Here is a 25,341-nt window from a genome sequence, read left to right as displayed (position 1 = left end):
GCAGGGAGGGTCACCAGCCCCTCTCTGTGCGGTCGCGGGTGCCTGAGCCACATCCTGTGACCGAAGAGAGCATCAACAACAAACCTCCTCCCAAATAGCACGGCTGTCAGAGGAATTTTCCCACAGTAAGGATCACATTCATCGCTCCATGCCAGGAACAATATTGCATTGTGAAGTCCCCAGGATTCCAGCAGACGGAAGAAAAAACATTCAACCTCAGCCACCAGCAAACTCTTGAGAAGCAGCTGAAGTGATGAGGAGCAATGCTCTTTGGATGCACTGCAGCATGGCAGACTTTGTATGTATTGACCACAAGGCCACAGTGACATGAACTCATATGAAGAATGGAAACTGATTTTAATATACCTTAAAAGGCTAATGATTTAACAACCATGCTTGACCTTACCTGTAGATTCAAGGCAAAGCTGAAAAAGGACAGAAACCCCCAGGCATTAGATAAAAACAAGTGTCTGAACCTTTTGGATGTATATGAACAAAAGGGGAGGAAAAAAAAAGAAGAAAAAAATAAGAAAGAAAAAGAAGAAAAAAGAAACAGTGAAGAAGAATTTGAAGTGCTTTCTTTACCTGTGCAATCTCACAGATTTGTCAATGAGAAGGAAATAAAGTGATAGACATGCAGACAACACTGCAAACTTCACTGTTCAAAAACCAAACTAATATTAATATTTCAAAATATTTTTTTTCAGGGTTCTTTTTTTAAGTTTCCCTAACATGTGGCAAAACCTATGTCCTCTTAAGAATTAGACTTTTCTTCTTATCTGTAATGATCACTCTTATTTTTCTTCCTACACATTTTTCAAGTAATCTTTCTCAGCATTCATATGAGAACAAGATTTCACAGCCACTCTGTTTTTGGATCTGGAATGGCCCTATGCTTTCTCACAATCCTTACAGCAGAAAAGCTGTAGCCTGCACAGAGAGGAAAGCATAAATTATGCTGTGACAGGTTTATAAGACTAATTCTAACAAATATCTCTCCTTCTACTAAAAAACAGCCTCCTATTCACCGTCTCCCTAGAAGAGCAATAAGGGATTTTTTTTTCTGCTGGCAGCCTTTTCAACTGTATCAAGATATTTCACAAAAGCACATGAATTTCAATGACACTTTGTCAGGGCAGCCCAGACAGGCTTGCAGGCCAGGAGGAACTAGGAGGACCTCTGGTCAGAGCACTGGCCTCGGGTAAGAAAGATAAGACACTTGACTCTGTTTGATGACCAGATGTGTTCAATCTACATTATTTCACTTGGGATCACTGAGTCAGGCTTCAATAAAAGCTCCTTCCCCACAAAACCTCAGTTCAACAGACCTGGGACCAGGCCAGGCAGTGTGAAATGAGGCGCCCCTGTCACCAGCACCCACAGCCTAGCCCAGCCTGACCCACCTTCTGTTTTCTTGCATCATTTCATGGTGTTTTGTTTTGGTGGGCAGAAAGGTCAAAATATCACTCAAAGCTTGTTTAATTTCAGTAGGATCTCAGTCTCATCCTATCTACCACCACTACAGCTTCATTAAAAGAAAAAAAAAAAAAAAAAAAACACATACTGCAGAGAGAATGAAATTACAACTCTGCAAAGAGCAATGTCAAATGCTGTCAAAGTCAGCTATGTGTTCTGCATGTAGCAGATCTATTTTTCTGTCATTCATCCTTTCCTGATTGTTTATTGTCCTGTTCTTATTGTTTTAAAAAACATTTCATGCCTTACCCACATGTGTTTATTTAAATTTTGGTTCAGCCCAGTCATTGAAACTCTTAGAAATCCAAGTGTCTTTTTCAAAAGTTGAATAGGAACTTCTTTATTCAAGTACCATTTCCTAGAATGTGACGTCACTTTTGAAAATTGGATTTATATGTGTGATGATGTGGAAGGAAATTCAGAACAACTTCATTTCGGAGACATCAACCAGTCCAACAGGTCACCTGTACCACCCACCCATACCCACATTATTTATTACCAAAGTCTCTTATCACTGATACTCAAGTGAATTCTGCAGAGGCCAGAGAGGTCTGTGTGCTCATTATCAAGGTCTACAATTAAAACAAGAGGCTGAAGGATGCCATTCAAAAGCTAGAAGCATTTACTATTAAAGCATCTTCTGAAACACTTGCAGAAGAGTTTCTTCTTATGTTACACTTGACAAGCAAATCAAATTATAGCTTCCTTCTCTCAGACTAACTCAGTTCTCTGTACCATGACTTCAGTACACAAAACAGGTGCAACTCAAAAAAGCAACATTTTAAAAAAAATAAAATTTTTAAAGTAGAATTAATCTGGTCACTGAGTTCTTGCCACCTTCATGTATCAAATCTCATTTTCCTATTATGTAGAGAGAGTTGCACCAACTCTCAGAAATATTGAGAAAGTCTTTAAAGTTTTCCCTTATGCAAGACATGCAAGACTTCTCCTTTGGGTCTCCGTGAAATGCCTTTTACTCAACCCCTCTGCACTTTCCTTTTCAGCCCAAGCACAGAGTATCTGACCCACCCCCACTTTTTGTTGTGAAATTGGAGCATGCCCAACATTTTTTCCTCAGTAGACAATTTATTTTTAAATCCATAGCTAAGAATGCAGCATAATGTATCTTAAAACAAATGTTCTTAGTCATCATTTCCAGAATATTTCAACCCCTTCACAGGAAATATGATTCAGAACAGCAACAGAATAATAAGCAACCGTTTTCTATCAGCAAGTGTCCAGAGCTCTTCATTTCAAATCTCACCAATAATAAAAAACTGCAGTAACAAAAACTTGGCTAAACCGTGACTTTTTGGAATAGCACTAATAAAAAACTGGACAGCTTTGTGAAAGGTACACCGTATTTCAGTGGCACATAGTTGGGCAGCTACCAAAATGAACACTTAAATTATGTTGTCCCTCTTAGGAATGTGAGAGACCTTCTAGGTCTTCAGCTAAAGTTTAATATTTAATAGGGAATTAAAAAGGCCTAAACTTAGTTCAGTATCCTCAAACAAATGCTCATTGATCCCAACAACCTTGTTCTCCTAAAGAAGGTTTTCTATGCCATGGTTCTTTCTACTAAAACAAGTAGGAATAGGCTGTATAGGCTGTTTGTGAAACAGCTTAAGTTATCCTGCTATCTTTCATACGAAAACATTAAAAAGCACACACAACTTAGGATCAAGCCACAAATCCATGACCAAACATGAAAATACACTTTTATTCATGTTGCCATTAATTTTTCTTTTACCTATAGAAGCCAGTGAGAAATTAGCTATGGACTGAGCATGTCAGACCATTCAGAAAAAAAATGTAGCAGGATAATGTCACTCTGAAATTAAATAAATTGTGTAAAAAACAAGTGATAATTCAAACATGCAATAGTCTAACCTGTACGAAGCATTTTCTCTCAACTCTATTAAAAGGTTAAAGACAGTTATAAATACACTGTTTTCTAAAATTGGCTTAACAGAGGCAACGTGAGCAGAATCCTGGACCATGTCTGATGTTCTAAAGCCACAGCGTCTGCTGTCCTGCTGACACCATGATTTGCTGAGTGGAAAGAACAGGATTTATCTTAGATAATACACTGCACCTGACAGAAAGAATTTGCAGACAACAGTATCTGTGCCTATGTCTAGGTATTGCACATCCACAGACCGGACCCTGTTTGAGTACCTGCTGTACTCTGAGGACAAGAGGACATTAATCTCCATGGCCATGGACATTTACCTTCCATGTCACTATTAAAAGGACATTAAATAAGAAAAGCACTTGCACCTCCACAGTTATTTTTGCAATTAGATTCCTTCAGAAAACCTATTTGTCATCACCAATGAACAGGCTCTCACCTCATTTTCCCAGCAGAGTCCAGTGGTCTCAGACCCAGGGCTCAAGACATGACCTCCTGGACCCACAAGGTACTGAAGGCAGATGTCTCCCAAAGAAGTATGGATGTGCCACTGCCCTACTTGTGCTTACATGGGTCAAGCTATCCAAAGAAACTGGCTAAACAAAACCATGTTTCTCATCACAAATATCTTATCTTGGGAAAAACAAACAAACAAACAAACAAACAAACAAAAAACTAACACACCCTACCAGTTGGACCTTTTTTTATCCGAAACCCCAAATCCCAACAGTCCTTCTTGCCTCTTCTGATTTTTGTCTGTTAGGGTGAAAGGTCTCTATTCCTACAGGATCTCCATTTTTCAAAGGCATTTCTCTCACTGTTCATGCAGCTCAGAGAGTTCTTGGCTCACCAGCATGGTTGGTTTCTGCCTAATTGCACAAGGAGACTTTCTGGGCCTCAGTGGCAGAAAACAACTGCTACAGTTGTATGGACAAGCTGTTGAGTTCAGATCATACCTTGCTCTGCCAGAAAATCTCCTCTGGCCCTGACTGTCCATGAAGTATCACATCTGTGCTGAGAGAGAAAAGCTGTGAACCAGAACAAAAGTTACAACTATTACTGGCTTTCATACATCAGAATGGAATTAATAACTTTATATGGGGATACTTCACACATGGTTACAAACATGTCTAAAAGCTCCTGAGCTTCTCACTTACTAGTAAATAAAGAAAAAACTAACAGACATTCCTTGAGTTTCTGTTTAACACTGAAGATGAAAAACTGTTAAAAATGCAACAGCAGAAAGAAGACAAACGTCTGCTTACCTAGAATAGAGACCTACATACTGACCTGAGGATAGAGAAGCAGGACTTTTCCAACACATCTACTTTATGGAAATATCTTCCAAGAATCTGGACTCTTCCAAATATGTAAAAGAAGTAGCAAATAGTTCGTAGAAGGTCTTTAATCTTGACTTTAGAGAAAAGTAGTAATGGAAAAATTCATCAAATGTCTACGTCATAAAAAACCACAACACACAGTCAAGATACTGTTATGGGTGAAACATTCCTGTGTGTGACTTCACAACATTCAACTTTTAACATCTACCATTAATTTCCCAACACCATAAAGCACTTTGGCACCTTGCTGTAAAGATTATCCAAAAAGGCCAATTTCAGGATCACAGAACCACAGAATGTTTTGTATCAAAAGGGACCCCTAAAGATCAGCTAGTCCAACCCCCCTGCCATGGGCAGAGACAGCTTTCACTGAATCAGCTTGTTCAAAGTCCCACTCAACCTGACATTGAACACTTCAAATGATGGGCCAACCATAATTTCTCAGGCAACCTGTTCCAGAGTCTCACCACCCTCACTGTAAAAAATGTCTTCCTTATGTCCAATCTAAACCTATCCTCTTTCAATTTAAAACCAGTGCTCTTTGTCCTGTCATTACAGGCCTTGGAAAAAAAGTATCTCTCTGTCTTTCTTATAAGTTCCCTTTATATATTGAAAGGATCTATAAGGTCTCCCTGGAGCCTTCTCTTCCCCAGACTGAACAAGCCCCACCATCTGAGCCCTTCTTTATAGGAGAGGTGTTCTGGCCCCAGGATGAGAGATCAGAAGTAACACATACATTGTGTTTAATGGTGTAAATAAACTGTATAGCCAATTTAGTCCATGGAAGTAAATGGATTTAAGACAGCTACAGAAGCAGCAACAGTATTTGGGTTTTCCTGGCTACCTCTCCTTCAGCTCCACTAACCACCTTGCTACTTCATCAACCTTTACAGCCTTTTCCTAGTAATTTGGACAAGGAAGACATTGAATTAATCAGACTTTGCTTTCAATTATTAGAAACTGGCTTTGCAACAATCCGTGGTTATTTTCAAGTGCCTGCTAGCTTAGCCTTACTCTCCCAGTGACCACGACACTGGGTTACCTCTTTCACTTGCACCAGAGGTCACCTAACACCTATACACACCGAGCTTCCAGCGCTCCCCAGTTTGCTCAAAAAGCATCAGACAGAAAAGACTGCCTGAGACGTCAACCACTTACAGGGATCCAGAGGCAGCTCCAAAGCATGACAAACTAAATCTGAAAACATTTTTAGTAAATAATGTTTTCCATTAGCTACAAGAGGTATAAAATTAAGGCTTCTGGTCAGTCAATGCCCTTCTGTTTCCATTTATGGTTAAGAATGCAAAAACTTGACCATAATTTCTTTCCCAAACTCTCCTCAGCCTGTTCCAATTTTGGGACAGAATTCAGTCTAGTCAAAAATATTTTTAAACAATGTGGTTTATTTGTAATCGGAAAAGTGATCGTAGTAATCACCAAAATTACTCAAAGTTACTAAATTTAAAACACAATGACTACATTTTCTTCTCCTCCCATACAGAGCAACAGATTGAGCAGAAAATCTGAGTGTTGCTGTACACAGTTCAACAGAATCCTCTCCCTTCATGAACAGCTGCAGCCAGAGCCAGAAAAAAAACCCAATAAGCAAAATAAACCAAATCTAGCCAAAGAAACACAATGTTAGAAATGGCAAAGTATATGAAGTACATCATCTTATATATATATTGTAGCTCACCAACACTTTATGAGTACTAACACTGTATCCAAAAGAGACAACTGCATAGGGAGATGTAAAAATAAAAAAATGTAATATTAAAAAAACCACAACACTATCACTTAGGCTCCATAAGAGTTCAAGGAGAAGGGATACTGTACATGTATGTGGAATAAATAAGCGAAAGGGCAAAAAACCAGCCATACCATAAAACCAAGGACAAATTGAGAACTGTATGAGAAAACAGTTTTTCATTAAACACATAATTTACTTGCAACAGTCACTGTGAAAAGATGATGCTGAAGAACTAGCAAAACTCCAAGTTGGAATTACAGTAAGACTACCCAGAGGAATAACAAAAGGAAAGTGAAGTGGCAAGCATGTCTGTGAAAGTAAATCACAGATGAAGGAGAGGCAGCTTACAATTGGCATCTGCTCATTAAGTTTACACTGTTGTCTGCATCTGGTATTACCTATTCTCAGGGGGGGAAAAATACATCTCCCAAAAAAATGACCAACCTCCCACTTTCCCCAAAACAGCACTAGAAATGCCCTGAGTGACTCTACTACACAGGTTTCAATGTTCTGCAGTTTCTAGATCATCATCTACTGGACTACACAAACCCCCCCACACACACTGCTTGAAAATACCAAGAACACATTAAAACCCCTGCTTTATAGATAACAGGAAACTGCTTGATGATTTCCACACTAACTTGAAGAAGCTTTCAACACATATTATCTTTTAACAGGAGACTCTGTTTTCTGCCCAAGTGAGCACTGTAATCCGTCATGCTTACTCCAGATATGTGACACTCTGCAAAAGCCAGACTGAGGCTGTGGTCTGACAGGTATTTCTGGCTGCAGGTCAGGCATTAAGCGCTTTTTCACTTCCAACACCTGTCTTCACTGCTTTCCCTATCTGAGGTAACCCCCAAAGCTCTGCTGGGCTAACACCACAGCAGCCAACCCAGGAGGCAGCCCTGCCTGAGGGATGGAACTTGCAAACAGAACCGAGCAAAAACCTGTATGGAAAAACTGTTGAAGCTAACAGAGATTGTTTTGTCTTGCCATCTGTCCAGATGTGTACCTCGTTTTGCAGCACCAGTCAGGTGGGCAACAGTGATGAGGCATCTCCCATAGGCGGCTTCAAGTGCATTGGCTTTCACCCTGAATGAAACCTAGCCATGATTCAACTCGTTTTTATCCTTCATACACCCAGGGCTATAAAACAGCCAGGGATTCATTCCACTTTAGTGTAAAAATGTCAGCATTTTGCCTTCACTGAGATGTCACAGCAGTAATGCAAATGGGTGCTAATTATATTGCATAAAGGAGAAAGAAAGAAAAATAACTGGTTTAGTAATGAAAATACAGCTTCTCAGTAATCTCTGGATGTCAGTCTCCAGCTTATTAAGCATCAGTTCTCACTCTCCCCTACAACCCACTGAACTCTTACATCCGATCACTAGAAATTTAGTTTCATTACTATTAAACCTCATTGTTCCCCCCTATTTAGTTTCAATTAAAGGACCTATCCCAGGAAAGCAGACAGCCTAGACCCAAGCATGAGTAGAAGGAATTAAAATGTATGCTAGCAAAGAGGCAATGCCTTTTATATTATCTGTGATGGGTCCTCAAGAGATGCAAGTATGGAGAGGAAGCTTTATGTTCTCATTGTTTCCACAGAATGAGATGTTAAAAGTTTTTCACCTAAATTTGGCTTTAAAATTGTGTAAAAACAGCAAGACATGGATTTTTAATCCTTTCCATATAATTGTCCATGTTCCTCCATGGGCTGCACAATTTGGGAAGTGTCATGGCTGAAGCAAGAGAAAAATAAATTCAAACACAAGATCTGGAGAGCAAATGAGAACTTGATGCTAAAATTATGTTGGATAACACTTCAGAAATAAATCAATACATCAGGCATTATTCAGCCTTTCCTTTACTTAATAAGAATTGTTTTCATGCAAAACACACAGTAAATCCCACTCACATTTCACATTTCAGCTTCAGATGTTACAATACAATTGAATAAATTTAGTTTTTCAAACTACTTCCCATGGAAAGCAACTTAACATGAATTTTTTTAATTGTTCTGACCTTGCTATTGTTGTTCAGCATCAGAAGATGTGGTGAGCTAAGGAAGGGCCAAGGGCTTGTCTACTAAGGCAGCTGTTTTTTAAAGGTCACGGTCCTTCCATTTAATATGCTATTTTATACTACTTTAAATGCAATGGAGCACAAGGTTGAAATATGTATTACGTGAAGAGATGTAGAAGATGACTCACCAGAAAAAGAACTCCTATCCCTACACCCTTGACATTCAATATGAGTTGCTGGTAGACATAAAAATTAATGTCCTTATATTCCCTCTTTGAAATCCATCTAATATCATAGTTAAGGTGCTGCCTTTTGTTCTATTTTTGGATATCTGACATAAAATCACCTCACAGCTAAGAATGCTCTTACAAAAATGCCTTACAGAAAAAAAAAAAAGGTATTCAAATTGCCTCTACCTAGTATGCCTCATTGTAAGTGTCCTTAGCTGAGGCAGTCCTTCACTTAAAACAAGCCACACACACAAATCAATGTAATAACCCTAAAGCAGGTGGGGACCTGGCATTATACAACACTGACACCTGCTCAACACTTTGAAACCTCTTCTAAACCATACTTGCAACACAATTTTTCATCATTTATGGCTTACATTTATCTTTGGCCTATCTGGATGGTCTATATAAAGGTGAGAGATAGCATTTACTATGCAGCCATATAAAGACAAGTCATCAGAGCCCAAATCTAGTTGAAAGTCCCCAAATAGCCTCATGGATAAAATGCCAATGAAGCAGATGTGTGGTATTCCAGAGGCACCTGATGTTGAAGAGTCAGTTTTAACTGTCTGAGCAGCTGCAGCCACCTACACACTCATATTTTTAAATGATGCTATTGTGCATAAACAAACTATCAACAGCAGTCCAGAGAAAGAACATAAAGCAGCTGGGGAACAAGCTAAAGGAACAGAATTAGAGCCCAGTTTATTTCATTTATAAGAGAACAATGGATTTATAAAGGAATAATCTTCTATAAGGGTCTTTTAGCAAGGCAGACATAAGACTGCTATGACTTCTTTCCTGACAAATCCCTGATAATAAATGTCCAACATATGTATTCTTCTTTTATAAAGATTGCTTTGAATCAACAGGGTAGTTTTTCAACATTTGCATCAGTGTCCACAGGTGTGGACCTCTAATTTGTTTGCACCTATGCAACATCAACAACAAAAAAATACACTTGCATGTATACACAAATGCTCAGACAGATGATACATGAGACCTATCTAGTAACAACTGGGGAGGAGCTGAACCTTCAGGAAATTAAGCTAATTTTGCTGTTTGTACAGAACAAGCAGCCAGAGTCAGGTATATATCAGGCTGTGCTCACACTGGGCTCCACAGGAAAGCACCCCGAGCCGTGGCCCAGGGAAGGGCTGCAGGTGCAGGGATGTTCTCTGCACCAGCCTCCAGAGCAGCCTCCTGCGGGGTCAGGCCCTGCTCCAGCCGCACCCCACGGGCAGCTGCCCCGTTCGGGGGCACGTCCTCAGCCCTGCGCTGCTTAATAAATGTGCATCAGTTTTCCAGAGCCTTAAAAAATAAAGAAATTCTGTAAAAGTGCTTCGTGACCTCAACGGCAGAGGCAGCGGGTTGAGCAATGGCAGGCAGGGCCGTAGCAGTTACCTCCGCAAACCGTCCTCGCTGCCTTGAGGTCCCCAGTCTGCAGGAGCACTGGCACACAGATGTATCAACCATCACCACAAGTGTTTAAACTCGCAGTCTAGCTTATTTTGTGCTAATTGCTTCAGGGAAACAAATACGAGACATCTCAACAATCAATCTTCTAGTCCTGAATTTTCCACTTTTTGTTCTGCTTAAAGTAGCCTGGCTTTACTGAACTCACTATTGTTGCACCAATTTACCAAAGCCCAGGACCTCATCTTTCGTCTGACCTTGTAAAAGCAATCTAGACAACCACCTTACAAGCAGACTTGTGAAGGTCCAGGGTGGGATATGACTCTGTCTTACAGCTACATCAGTTGTAGGATGGCCTGACAACTGTATTTCTTACCTATCAGTGACTGTAACTTTAATTCTTCCCCTCCGCAGATCATTTGATGCAATACGATGACTGTTAAGGATATCCACTTGTGTGTGAGGAGGGTTCCATCACAAGTTTGCTGCACAGGGCTGTGTCTCTGTATGCATGCATCTGCTATTGGAAACCGATGATGTCTATCAGTAAACTAATGATGACCCCTCGTTAGGTTTCTGACATAGAAACAGACCTCAGCTTTTTTCAGACTACATTTATTTCCCACAAACTGCAGCTGCCTGTCCTTGTCCCTGGATACCTCCTGAATCTTTCACAGGATGTCTGCCCTCTAGTGTGTAAACTGGACATGGACTTTTCCACTTGGGCCCACATTACTGCAAAACCAAAATCTGTTTGTTCAAGGTAGCCCAGGCAAGGCACCCTGCAAGGCCCAGCTCAGGCACTAAGGACCAGAATGCAACTAGAAAAGGGAAAAAAAACCCCAACAAACCAACAGTGTAGAACAAAAGTCTGATCTTACTTTTCCCATCTGAATAGCAACCACTAGGAAATTAAAGTGACTCAAATGCAAACGCACTGGCTTCTAGTTAGTTTTCTGCATGATAAACATCTGCTGAATTGGAAGTATAATTTTATCTCCTTCATAAACAAATTCAATTAGTCCTTTCTAACAAATGTATCTGCAAGCAACCAAATGGTAATGTTAATTGTCTCTGTGAATAAATATACAGTTTATTTTGTTCTCTATAAATGGAGAATGGAATTCAAACTTCAGACCTGTCCCATCTACGCCCATGCAGTGTTGTGATCTCCCATCCAGAAGGACCCACGTTTCAATAACAATATTGAGGACCTGAGTAAGCCAACATTCTTCTTATTGAACTACAGAATTCAGAGAGAGCAAACACACCATAACTACATTTGTTGCAACTGGTGTAAATTTTTGCTTTATTATTATTTTATGGTGTTCTCACACCTCTCATTAACTTTTATTCCAAACTAACAGCATAACTTCCTGCAAAAACAATGGCTATGACGTCCACTACGGAATTACAGTAGTGTACGAAGAAAAGGAAATTGTGCCATTGTAGATGCACGTATATTGTATATCAGATACTTAATTATTTTCTTATAGTTAACAGAACACATTCTGGTTTATTACTATACTTATTTATAAAGAATATACAAATAAGTACATGTTAATAAGTAAACTAATGGCTGACTAAAGCATCTAGGTGATGAAATACCACGGGTGCTTCTGAAAACATTGCCCTGCAGACAGAATTCCAGTCTGTGTTTAAAATACATACCCTAAATAAATTAACACTATAAAAAGGAAAAGATATAACATTTTACTGTAAATTCATTTTCAGCTTAAAGACTAAAAGCACAGCTACACAGTACTGCTTCCATATACAAATAAAAATACATCCAGACAACTGCAGAACCCATCCTGCCCAAGATTACCTACTCCATCAGCATCATGGGTTTCTGATCCTTACACAAGGGGAAAGTTTCTGAAGAGCTGAGCCCCACAGCCTGCAGTGTCTGTCAGAGAGGATGTTGGCTCCCCCAGACACCACCAGCCCCTTTGCTCCTCAAACAAAGGCATCCGTGAGAAAAGGCTTCATAAAATTGCATAGCTCCCGGCATGCTGCTCCCTTTAATGCTCCTCTGTCACATTAGATTAGAAAAGGAAAAGAAACACAAAATTAAACAACAGAGATTTTGGTTGGCAGGCCTTTCGTTATTCATTTACTGTTTATTATTGATTTTTGTGGCTGAGCAGTGGGGTCACATGTGTGCTGGAAAGAGAATGACTGCAATTTACAGAGGGCCATGTATGTAAGGGAGCTCCACAGCCTCTCTGTGGATCCTCTCTGTGCCTGGTTTTCAGATTGTTTTTTGTTGTGGGCTTTTTTGTTTGTTTGTTTGTTTCTTAAACTATGAAAGTCTGGGCTAAACCAGACTCCTTTGCAGCTTATAAGGGGCCACTGCAAATATGCAAGCGGGTCATAACCCAGAATGGAAGATCTGAGATCCCACCATCTTGGGTGATTCCCAGGGCGGCAGCTGCCCTCCCAGTGAACCAAGCTGGGTCAGCATTTGCAGCTACCAAGTCACCTTACTAAGCTGACCAGTCAATGGTTGGTATCCTTTATACCAATGAACAAAATGGCCACTAACAGCCCTGCAGTAAACTGGAGAGCATCGAGGTGTACAGACTCGGGCATTTCTGCCACCCACTAAGAGGAACTCCACAGTGTCTAGGGAAGAACAGATTTGTCATGAAGATGTTAAGCATACTTATTTCAAGCTTGTATTACTAGCCCACCTAAAGAAAGTAGCAAAAGACGCTGACTAGTCCTGCACATTGCTGACTCTGCATCCCAACTCCAGAGAGCCGTGTATTTGTAGACCTAAACCTTCAAACATGAGTGGGACAATGCTATATAATTATTCAGAAAACTAAATAAAACCAATTGCCTACTACAGATGTTGTTGCATAATTGTCAGCTTCAATAGGGCGTGCAAAAAAAAAAAAAAAAAAAGGAAATTTAGATCTACCTGAGTTTTAGGAAACAGCTGAATAGCACTTGAAGCACCCAAAATTTTCAGCTGAGTTGTTTACTAATTACTGGGTTTGGCTTATATCATGTAAAATTTGCCATATTTTCAGAAAGCTTACAAAACAGAAAAAATATCTTGCAACTTCAATAATTTAAAAAAATGTGTAGGAAGGAAACCAATTAAACCTCTTTAAACATAAAAGCATGCAAGAAACTGTGCAGTTTAGGTTTAGACAAACCAGGTTCTTGAACACATAATACTCACTTAATACCTTTATTTGATGCTGTCTAACCTGCACAGATACCAGTTTACACTTTCCTGGTAACCTATGATGTTCAAAACACAAGAAGGCAGTGAATATACAGACTAATTTCAGGTTGCTGGGGGGTGTTTGGGAGTTATTCATGCTAAATGCCCTCTTCTACCAGGACTTCATGTCAGAAAACTCTCAGGCAACACAGTTGTTTCATCAATCAGTAGGTGCTTTGCCAACCGCTTCAAAAAGGCCAGAAATGCAACACATACTTTCTCAAAATGATTGCAGAAAGTTAAATTTCATTTCTACCTCAGATACACTAATTTATCAGCCAAGGCTTAAAAATCAAGCAACATCAGCCCTGTACAAGTAACATCCTCAAGACCTGGGATGTTCAAGGATTCCCCTGTACTTTGGTGAGGAGAAAAGGCACAGAAGAAAATTTGCTAAAATTCAGACTGAGATCTACCTTAAGAGTTCTTTAAACTACTTTATATATACTAAAATAAACTAAATAAATTAGTAAGATTACTTCAACAAAATAAATAATGAGACAGGAAGGTAAGAAATAGGATACAGTAGTCCCTAAAACAAAGTGGGTACCTATTTCACTTTTGAATGGGAACAAAACTGTTGAATATGGAAGAAAAAAATAATAAAAGTGCAAGAAAAGAGATATTGTGGCAGGAGAAAGAGAGACAATTTTAAGAGCTTAATGTGTTCAAGACATGGCTGAGTGTGAGATGAAGATAATATACATACATCATCTTACTGAAAGAAGTGGCATTTGAAAAATAAAGCCCAGCATCAAGACAGTTTTAATACACTGATGAAACTCCCCAGACTGTGGCAGAATGCCTCACATTTCTGTATTTACTATGCAGACCCAAGCTACTGCATACTACTGACAAAGCAGTACTCTGTGAAACTTTGGAATTTTAAAGATAAAATAAATTAAGCAACAGAGGTACACGAAAAATTGGATCAAACGCAAAATAAATAAATCATGCCAGACCAACCAGATGTGTCTCTCTATTAAATATAGCTAGTTTTGTAGCCAAGAAAAATGCCTGTCTGGATTTCAGTAAAATATTTGACAGTGCCATAGGAAGTTAGTTAGTTAAAACACGAGATGTGGGGGAGAGAGGAACTAGCAGTGATGGAGAAACCTGCACCTTGCTTGGGAGTGCTGGGCTATCAGGGGAGCCCACAGAGCTGTCAACTGAATCTTACTTTCATTACCAAAACTAGAAAGGTGCAGAAGGCTGCTATGAGCTGCCAGAGAAAACAAATCAAAGCTAATGGTGCAAAGGGTGAAGGACCAGCAGGGGTTTCTGTTTTAAGTTGGTCAGGTGGTGTGACTATATGACCACATACCACTATGAACCACCAAGGAGATACTGGCACAAAAAAGGCAATATTAACCATATGACTACCTGACAAAATATTTCCAGTGGAAGACAAGAAAGATTAGTAACACTATATATAAGGTAGTTAATGGAACCTTACTGGTGTACACGTACAATGCTGGTTAACCAGTTATGAAATGGATGAACACCTGAAAAAGTAGAGTATTACTACTACAGACAAGGACATCCAGCCATTTTAGGAGAGCAGGCTAGGACAGCCTAACTGACTCAACCTCACAAGGGGAGGATGAGGAAGGAAAACCCCATGTGAGTGAACTGGGAACCAGTCTTCACACAGTGCTGCAGTTTCTGAAAATAAAGGAGAGAGCTCTCACAAGAGCAAAGGCATGCAAACCAGCCATGAACACTTCTGGGCTGGATGGAGTAAGAACAAGGTTTCTAACCATCAGAGCTATCAAGTTCCAAAAATATCCTTCAGTGCAGTGGTTTATGGGAAGATAATGTAAAATATGACTGAAGACAGGAGTCAGGGACCTAGAGAGCTCTATCCACCTACTCAGTTCCATGCAGCACAGCTTCTACCTACTCCTCACATGAGGCTCGGGAGCTCCACTGGGACACCAAGAAGAAAAGCCCTGGCCCTCACGGACCCACTGTCAAAACAACCCTGATTGTAACACAGGCCAAATACTCCCTCACCAGGACTAGGCATCTTCGGAAGTTCTGGAGCTAATGAGAGCTCCTCATGACTTGTGCACCTCCAAGACTAAAGGGCTTTTGGGGCTGCTACTAACACAGCTGTGACCAGTACTTTAAAACCCTAGATTCTTGAGAAGGTTTTGTGGAGGGAAAAACAAGTTAGGAGCATATAGGGCAAAATTTACTGCTAAGGAGATTCTCTTGTGCTTGCATCACTCCTACTCTGCCCAGACCCAAAAAGCTGGATGGATGGACATAAGGATCAAGAGGCACTTCTGTACCACCCAGCACAGCCCAGTACAGGAGCCTTCTCTGAGCAGGCAGACCATGCAGTGCTGTCAAGCAGACGCTTCTGGCTCCTAGACCTCCTCAGCTCCTTCTGTCAGTATGGAGGGCTCCTCAGCTCGGCTGCAGCATCCTGCTGCTGCATGACTTCTGCTTGAGAAGTAGCTTGAGTCACACTTGGGGACCCTTTGTGCCCTCGTCCAGTGCATAGGGTACAACAGGCCAGCTGCGTGCCCTCTCCAAGTGGAGTCTGATTCAACCTTCTCTCTGAAAACTGAGGAAATGACTAGTCTGGAAATCTAAGCTGAGATTTGCGTAAAACACACCAGCTGGATACACCACGATCAAGTTCACTTCAGAATTAAAAATAGCAAGAGAAATTTCACATGGAAGATTAAGTGCACTGGTAGATCATATAACCTTGCTCCAGACCAAGCCTCACTGTAAACAATTTTCAGTGTCCAGCATAAAACTTGCAGGCAGTGCCATCAAAACATTTAGGTACGTGAAGATCAACATCTATGGCGCTTTCAAGCTACAAACACATTTTCTTCAGAAATGGAGGGCAGCCATCCAAAATAAAATGACGACTGTAACACTTCCTGCACTTTAAATGTGATCTCTGAATGTCTTGCTGATGAGCACAAGACCTAAAGTATCAACCTAACAGGCTTGACATTTAATAAGACAAGTTTATTTCTAGAAAGTGAGCTGAGAATTAGATCTCATGGTTGCAGTTGGAACACTGTGCAGAAGAGGAATCTTCTGATGACTGCATTTCATTTTTGCCCTATAGCTTTCACCCTTCTATTTGGTATATTTAAGTGCACTTAATCACTCAAGCATTGATGCTACCACAGTGACAAATCTCCACTTTAGACTCCACAATAATAAATCTTTGTCTTCCCTCAGCAGCTGGTGAGTTTTGATTTGGACTTTGAATTTAGGTCCTTCCCTCAGGCTTAACAGTAACAACTTGTTTGTTCTGTCTGCTGAAAGCATGACATTAACTCTTGTCTTTATATGCATTATCGTTGCTTAAGCTGAACAGTAAAATTGGTTGCCCTTCTGCAGTGCCTAGCTAAGAAACACAAAAAATCCCATTAGCCTGTGCTGGGTGTTTACAAAGCAACTTTCACTCATTAGTATTTACACAGCATCACTGGTCCACATGACACTTCACAGACACGAGGACGAGCTGGAGTTTATAATACAATCTTTCAATAGATGCCTCCAGTGCCACAAAGAGCTAATTTAAAAACAGGGGGAGGGGGCCTTCAGACATCCCCTTTAACAGCCACAGAGGAGCAACATTCCTGCAAGCATCTCACAGTCTGACTGCAGGATCAAGCTAGGTTCTTAAGTTATTTGACAAATACATTTAATATGTTCCTAAAGTAGCTCCAGTTGAAAAGATGTGACCACCAAAAAAAAGATGTGACCATCAAACCACAAGAGGGAAACCTGCCTTTGGACTGAAGAGACTGGGGACTCTATTCCCAGTTTTGCTACAAGATACTTCCTGCAGTACTTGGGTAAACTATTTAGGCCTCAGTCATTAAGAATTCACGCATATTAATTACCTTTGCAGTAAACCCCAGAACCTGTGCTTCCAGAACAACTCATCCCATTAAAGATTTGCAGGATCAGGGTCTCATTTCCCTGTGCCTTAGTTTTCCCTGTATAGTTAAATATAACTCTCAATTGCATTCAGCATACCAACATATATCTAAAAGAGGGTCTTATTTTGTTAAATGTAAAATATATTCTAAAACAACTAGCCTTGTTATAAAAAAGCTGAATCCTGAGTTGTTGCAACTGCTGTACAAGAGACTGCATCTTCATCATTTCCTGATGGGGATGTTCATTTCTGTAGACTTCAGGCCAGAAGAAATTGCTTAGTCAGCCAACGTAAGTTGCCACTTGAGTGTTGTTTTTGCTTTGCCACTTGCCAACAAGACAAATACCTCTCCTTTAAGCACAGAGCTTGCCAGCTGACTGAGCTGTGCTCAGAAACCTTGGACTCAGTGGGAACGGTGGTTTGGCACTTGCACAGAAGTCCTGGCCACCTCTGGGGACTATCAGAACCTCCATGCTTGCACAACGTACCTGTGCACTGCCAGCGATCGCTTCCCGGTGAGTGCTGGGTTTTTTAAATCTTAACATGATAGCCTTTTTACTAGTCAGCTCTCCTGTTTATCATGGGACATTAGATTTTACTCCCATTCCCCCTCTATTGTGCTTGGCAATCCTGATCACTCTGACAGTTTTGAAACCACAACAGCCAAGCTGCAATTCCACAGACCGTCATTTGCCATAGCAAGCGGGTCCAAACACATCTTCAAAAATCTCTATTAACAATATACTCTGTATGTGAATTCCTCTGGACTCACTTTGCAGCCATGAATTTTCGTAATATTTGTCTCCTCTATAACAAAGGCTGTTTCCGTATCTGCTGTTTTCTTCCTACAATATAATTTACAGTATCACAAACCACCTCTCGATTCTTTGTTTCTGGTAAAGTGAGGGCATTACAGGAAGCATGTCTCACAGCCAGGCTGTTGGTGGTTTGGCCCCAATTCTACCAACTGTAACATATGCATTTTAACTCCAAATATTTAAGAAACTCATTATCATGTTTGTCAACTACATTAAAGCTCTTACTTCACCTCCTTAGCTACTGTCAAGTTGCTTCAGGAGCTTCTCTGTGATTAGATAAACAGTCTGAGCCTCCTTATGCTATTAACGTGCTTTTGCTGGACTCTGTGTAGCTCCTCTCAGAGATGCTGCAGTTTTCAGAACCAGTTTTAAGACACAGGCATGCCATTCCCCAAAAAGTCCCCGTTTTATCCAACATAATCTTCCTAATTCCTGCTAATTATGGCAGGCATCTATTTTAAATTTTTCCTTTAATTTAGAATCTCAGTATTTTCACAGCCACTCGGACAATTAGGACCCACAATCTCTGTAAAGAACAGGGCTTACATTCTTTTGGGCAAATTTAGCCAGGCACTCAGTGGATGCTTTGAGAAAATCCCACCTACATACAAGCAGTTTTCAAAGTACTTCTGAAGATTTTCATCAGCGCACAGAAGACATTAGACCTCAGTTAGAAGCTGGCAGTAAAACTCCATGGTTGCATATCAGCCAGTGTTACAGTAAGCTCATTCATTATTTTATCAAATATTATTTTGAAGGCTCTGGCTTAGATATTTCCACTGAAATGCTGGCTGCAAATCTTCTAGAGCTTTAGTAGTATGAAAGACCTAGGGGTATTAATCGATCAAAAGCTGGACATGAGCCACCAATGTGCAACTGCAGCCCAGAGAGCAACTGCATCCTGGGATGCATCAAAAGAAGTGTGGCCAGCAGGGTGAGGGAGGTGATTCCGCCCCTCTGCTCTGCCCTGGTGAGACCTCACCTGGAGTACTGTGTACAGCTCTGGAGCCCCCAACACAAGAAGGATGTGGACCTGTTGGAGTGTGTCCAGAGGAGGGCAATGAAAATGATGGAACACCTCTCTTAGGAAGACAGGTTGCAGGAGAAGGGATTGTTCAGCCTGAGGAAGACTCTGGGTGGGCCTTATAGTGACCTTCCAATACCTGAAATGAGCCTGTAAGAAGGCTGGGGAAGACCTGTTCACTAGGGCATGTAGTGATAGGACAGGGGGTAATGGTTTCAAGATAGAGAAGGGTAGATTTAGGTTGGACATGAGGAAAAAGTTCCTTAACATGAGGGTGGTGGATCACTGGAATAGGTTAGGCTTGATGGTGCTCTGAGCAATCTGTTATAGTGTAACATGTCCCTGCTTACTGTAGAGGGGTTGGACTAGATGACCTTTAGAGGTCCCTTCCAACCCAAGACATTCTACAGTTCTATGATTACAGTCAGTTTCTTTAAGAAGTATTCTCTGACAACTCTGCACTTGCTACAAACTTCACTCAGTTTCCTCCATTTGATGCTGATTGAAAAAAAAACACAAAAAACAACTCAATTAAAAAATCAAACTAATGAAGAAATGCCAAAATTCAAAGAAACAAATGTCCTCCTGTGCCACTGTACATTGCATTCATTGGGAAATGGTCTAACTAGTTTTGTGAGGTCTTCTTCCCCCATTTTGTTGGAAGAACCCCAAGTTTCACCTATAAAGACCTTTGTCAAAAATGGCATGTTGCTTTCTTGTATAATATATTATTTTCTACAAAAATTAAAGAGATAACTTCCAAGCATACCATGCTGAAAATAAATGTGCTTAAAATGTTTAAAATAAAAAACCTCTTAAGTACTAGCCTCTATCCAGGAAGCACCTAATTTTTTGCAAAACCTCAAAAAGCAGACCAAAGGATCCTCTAACATCCAAACCCTGTCTGGAGGCACAGCACCACTACAAATGCTTCATGATGCTGTAACTGAAACAGCTTAAGATGGAAGGCAACAGTAAACAAAACACTATTTGCTTTAATTCCATGAGGACTGTAGAAAAGTAAGATTAATATTTAGGAAAGACTTCATTTACATGCTGAGAAGAGCAAAAACTGTCCGTGGGCAAACTTTATGTATATAGCTGATACAGTTTATTCTGAGCAATCAATATAGAGAATTAATGCTTACCTCACCAGAAATTAACATATATTTAAAATAAAAAAACAACACTGCACTTGCAGGGGGTTAAGAGTTCATCCACCTCCTTTTGGTGGCATAGGAATTTTGCTCCAGGGTTTCTGTGGCCACGTCACTACATTCACTTCTATAGTTCTCATAGCAAATGCTCACAGGGAAACCCATCATGTCGATGGCAGATGACTTTGAAAGAAGGCCAAGCAGCTACCATCAAGTGTGCAAACATAAAAATAACAGTCCCTCAGTCCTTCTTAAAAGAAAGAAGCTGTTCACTCATTTCTAATCCATTTGAAACTCCTCAGCCTTCATCAGGTTAATGTTTTCCTACCCTCATGATTAACTTCCCAGGCTTAAATTTATGAAGGGGAACAATACCTCCTGACTGCACTGTCAAGATGCTATCACAGCAAACACACAGTGACACGCAGGACGGCTGCAGTGACCGAGCACAGCCACACTGCCAGCCCCAGCTCCCCCAGCACCTGCTGCCAGGCTCCCCAGCCCAGGGAGGACAAACCCCAGGCTGACAAAACATCTTCTGCCCCAAGGGTGGTTTATCACTCTTAGTCTGCGTGAACACAGCTCCAGATGGCAAAAAATCACCAGCAAGGGAAAAGTGACCATTAGTTAAATTTTAATAACAGGCAAGCATTTTCTGCTGTTACTTTAATTTGGGACCATGGGAATGAAAAGTTACTTATTTCTCACACTGGAACCTACTGGAGCACATTGCACTGGCGCTGAGCACAGATCTGCAAGGTCAGGAAGCCCAGAAAGGGAAGATCAGAAAGATGACATGAGCGTCACTGACACCACCCTAAGGCAGCACAGCCTGAACCCGAGAGGCATGCTCCATCCACTCATCTCTCGCAGTATTTCTGCCTACAGAATCACACCCAACTTTCTTGCATGGTTAAATACTGAATAGTTTCCATAAAATGAGGGTTCAATGAGATCAATTTACTGGAGCGGTCCAAGTGATATATTTACATAAGCCTGTGCAATGTACTCATCAGTGAATGTATTTGAGGTGGACCAGACTACCATAGCATTTGGTTGCTTAAAAATTTGTCAGTTCTGTGTCTTCAGAAAGACCCTTGGATGAAGAAAAAGTGTTACTGTACCATTACAAGGAACAGAGGAGACACTCTGAACACATCTCCTCCATCCTCCAGCCCATTCATGCACAAGCCCTGGCTGTAAGTGATCTGCTTTGGCCAGCGCTGCAGCCGTCCTTGCCTATCAGTCTCTCTCTTCCCCTCCCCACATGGCTGGCATCCTGCACAGTGTTTCAGGCTCTGGATTTTAAGAGAAGCCTATTACATGAACACAAATCCCACATTAATTTAAATTCTAGGTGATTAGTTGAGTAGGAATGTCAGAATTTAAATAAATAATTAAATGAATTATAAGATTATAACAAAAAAAACAACCTGCTCCCCAAAACACAACTTTGTCACAACCACCAGCTCCTCTCCAAGGTGATGTGCTCTTCCCCTTCCATCTGCCACTCTCCTGGACTTGCTGGCTAATCATACTTTACGGACACGAACAGAGCTAGATTCAACCCAGGGTTCATACCCATATATTTACTATTCACACTTTTAGAAAATCAGGTTTTCTGATTTCCTCACCCTCTGCAACCCAAAGGTTTCCTCCTGTCTGCCTCATCACAAGCCAGTTGCACTTACTGCTCTGGTTATTAAATCTGTCTGGCTGTTTGGGTTCAAAGGGAGAAATAAAATAATCAGAAACTGTTTACCTTCTGGGACTCTCTCCTTCTTAGGATATGAATAGAAAGCTAAACTGTTATGTCAGGAAAAACAAGCAGGGTTGCACATTTTTAGAAGAGGTGTGTCAGATTAATGTGGCATTCAGAAATTGTGCAGGTGCCAACACGGGAGGCAAATACAGCATGTTATATAAAATAATAATTTTATTTTAATTCTTTTGGAATAAGATTATAACATCCACTTCCTCAACTACTTATTCTCTGTTTAATATTTTAGCCTGACTTATTAAGTCTTCTCTCTTGCTTGCTAGCTAATGGTATGGTACAGTTATAATAGTTCAAACACTCCTATTCATAAAGGATTTTATTACTTGATTTGTACATCAAGCTTCAACAAACTTCAAAAAAACCATGAAACACCACAATTGGATTTAACACGAATATTTGCATATGTCCAACTATATTTCAGTTTCATTATACCACAGTAATAACTACTCCATTGAAGACATGGAAATCACCCTTGTCCCAAAACTGCCAGGACATTCAAGCCCAGAAGCCCAATGAAACACACAGAACGACGGACTTGTGCTACCAGAGCTGCCAAATGCTGGGGGCCTGCACCTCTGTACCACAGCAAAAGAGGGGAAAAAAAGCCTACTTACTTCACCTTACTAAAAATTACAGCTAAAAGGGCCCCCTGGACTATCTGGTGAAACCATCTGTAATTACTCTGACCTCTGCCATTGCACAGCCCACTGCCCATATCCTCACTGAAAACCGAGTTAAGGCTGTATGAACAATAGTGATTCGCTCCATCTGATTTGAAAACTTTCAGACACGGGAAACCCAAAGGTTCCTTAAGCAGCTGATCCATGGATCTTTAAAAATTAATGTCTGATTATGACTACATTGAGTTTGCCCTCTGCTTCCAGTCATCGATTCTTATTTTTCTTTCTGTGACTAAAAGGCCATTTACTTCTCCCCCATGACAATACTTCTTTAATGTAATCTAGTCACCTGCCAAACAAAATCTCTAACTCTGATGCCTCTCTCCAGCCTTTAAATCATTTTTCCACTATCCAATTTTTCAACTTCCTTTTAAAAAATATTGACATCAGGCATGGAAAAACAAAATAACACAGCAGTAGGAAGTACCAGTCCCTCTGGCAGGTACTCTTCCTTACATGCCACACTAATCCCTCATATCACAGCAGTCCACTATGGCCTCAGGTTAAGATGTTTCATCTAAATATCTAAAACCTTTTTAAATCACTGTTTCTTGAGGTGCAAATCATACCCGCAGAACTGCATGTCTCTAACTGGCTGTCTAAGCCTGTGTCTGGTGGTGCTGAAAACCAGTTCGTTTGACCTCAACTCACCAACAGATCCAGCTTATTCTGGGAAAATGCCCAGTCATTGTTTTTAATCACCTTATTATTTCTTTACGTCATGCAGAAGCTTTACTAGCAACATTTATACTTTTATTTTCACATCACTGAGATCCATTTGATTAGTATCACATCTAAGGCCAGTTGCTGTTGCACTTGTTGATCAACCTTAACCCACTGACAAAATCCTACTGCGATGAACTGAGGGAGGAAATTCACAATACTTTAGATTGGTTTTAATCCATTCAGAAAAACTTTGAGAAACAAAGTAGAAAAGAAAAAAATCCCATCTTGTTGCCAGTGCTGATTTTTTAATAAATCCCACTTAGGATCAGATGATGCATAAAGGCCATATTGTGCCTGTTGTTCCACCCGGGTAACTGATTTTCATCAGGCACTTCAGGACTTACTGGTAATTTCTTCAGTCTTTTTAACACCCTCAATGCCTTAAAGAACACAGGTGTGAAAATCTCTTCCATTTTCCATTTTTCTTGCACTAAGGGACTTTTCAACAGAAACCAGGATGACTCAGCTGAATACGTCTGGAGTAACATTTCAAATGAGAAAGTACACCAATAATTAGCCCATTCAAACTCAGGAAAAAAATCAGAGGGGGTTGATTAGGTCTCGGGTGAATGCCTGCAAATTTTTGCCAATAGTGAAAATGATGATAAAAAGCATTCTGACACTGTTGCTTGACAACCCCAGCCTGCACTGTTTACCTGGGACTTATGTATTGCATACATTGTTAAGAATCAAGCAACAAGAATTACAGCTTGTTCTGAATCAGTGTGCGGCAATCTCCAGAGAAAGAGAACACTTGTTCAAAGACATATTGAGAAATTTTGACCAAAATTGCATTTAAAAGCTGTTCTTAATTGTGTCTACTGTCTACGCTTAAAGTGAAAATTGCAGAATGCTGGATCATTTGGGCTTTTTTTTCCCCCTCCCTTTATTGATGCTGGATTTGCCCAAGGCTTATCAAAAGAGAACAGGCCAGAAAGGCGGGGGAAGAGCACTCAGATATCACTTGGCTTACCAGCAGCAGGGATGCCACAGGGCTTACATCTATCTCATCTGCCCCCCAAAACAAATAGCCTTCACCAGTGTGAGGTGGGGAAAAAATAAATAATCATGGTAGATAGGAAGGAAAAATCAGCAATTTCCAGCTAAAGGCATAACCGCCCAATTCAGACTGGCTAACATAACATGTTCCTGCTGGTTCAGTACAGTAGTGCCTCAGTGAGACTTCACGGTCCAAGCAAAGTCCACCTCTACAGTGATAATCTTCCATCAAACTTGCATACCTATTACTTATTGGCGTTCAGAAGAATAAGCTGATACGTCATTTTAATCAGAATAATAAACATTATCCTGTTATAAAATGCTTAAATACAATACAGATTGTACAGGAAAAGACATTAATACCACTTCATATACTGCCTGAATCCAAGATATTCCCTATAATAACCAGTCCTTTTTTATCCTTCAAAGAAACTAAGAATTTTCTATAAATATAATTATTTGGAATCCCTCATACACATTTACACCACCTGCTCCAAAGAAAGGTTTGTATTTACATACTTACTCAAGTCTACATCAAAGATAAGCCTGTTATGGAAATCAGTTGAGACCAGGCACAGAGGAGATGTAAATTACTTTTGGTTGTTTCTGACTTAGGCTTGTGAATTGAACAAGAAGCACATTTTTGCTCAAGCCCATGAAATCCTCCGTCATTCTCGGAAGTACAGCAGAAGTATGACACTGGGGAGGGACGACACACAGTAGTTTTGCTATTTATCAGTCGTGCAGTAAAACCACTATAAATACCTGAAGCCACTACTTGAAGATCAAAGACACATTTTTTTTTCCTCAAAAAGCCTGCCAGTCAAAAACCATTA

At 40.4% G+C, this 25,341-nt stretch overlaps 1 protein-coding gene across 1 annotated transcript in view; it reads right to left on the bottom strand.

The window, feature by feature from the left end:
• Window positions 1–25,341, bottom strand: part of ST7 (suppression of tumorigenicity 7) — a 149,423-nt gene that overhangs the window by 123,228 nt on the left and 854 nt on the right. The gene's annotated exons all lie outside the window — the stretch shown is intronic.

Source organism: Chaetura pelagica, unplaced genomic scaffold (genome assembly GCF_000747805.2).
Source record: "Chaetura pelagica isolate M959 unplaced genomic scaffold, ChaPel_1.0 scaffold68, whole genome shotgun sequence".
Taxonomy (NCBI): domain Eukaryota; kingdom Metazoa; phylum Chordata; class Aves; order Apodiformes; family Apodidae; genus Chaetura; species Chaetura pelagica.
Note: the sequence above shows the minus strand (reverse complement) of the source record. Positions and strands in the feature narration are given on the sequence as shown.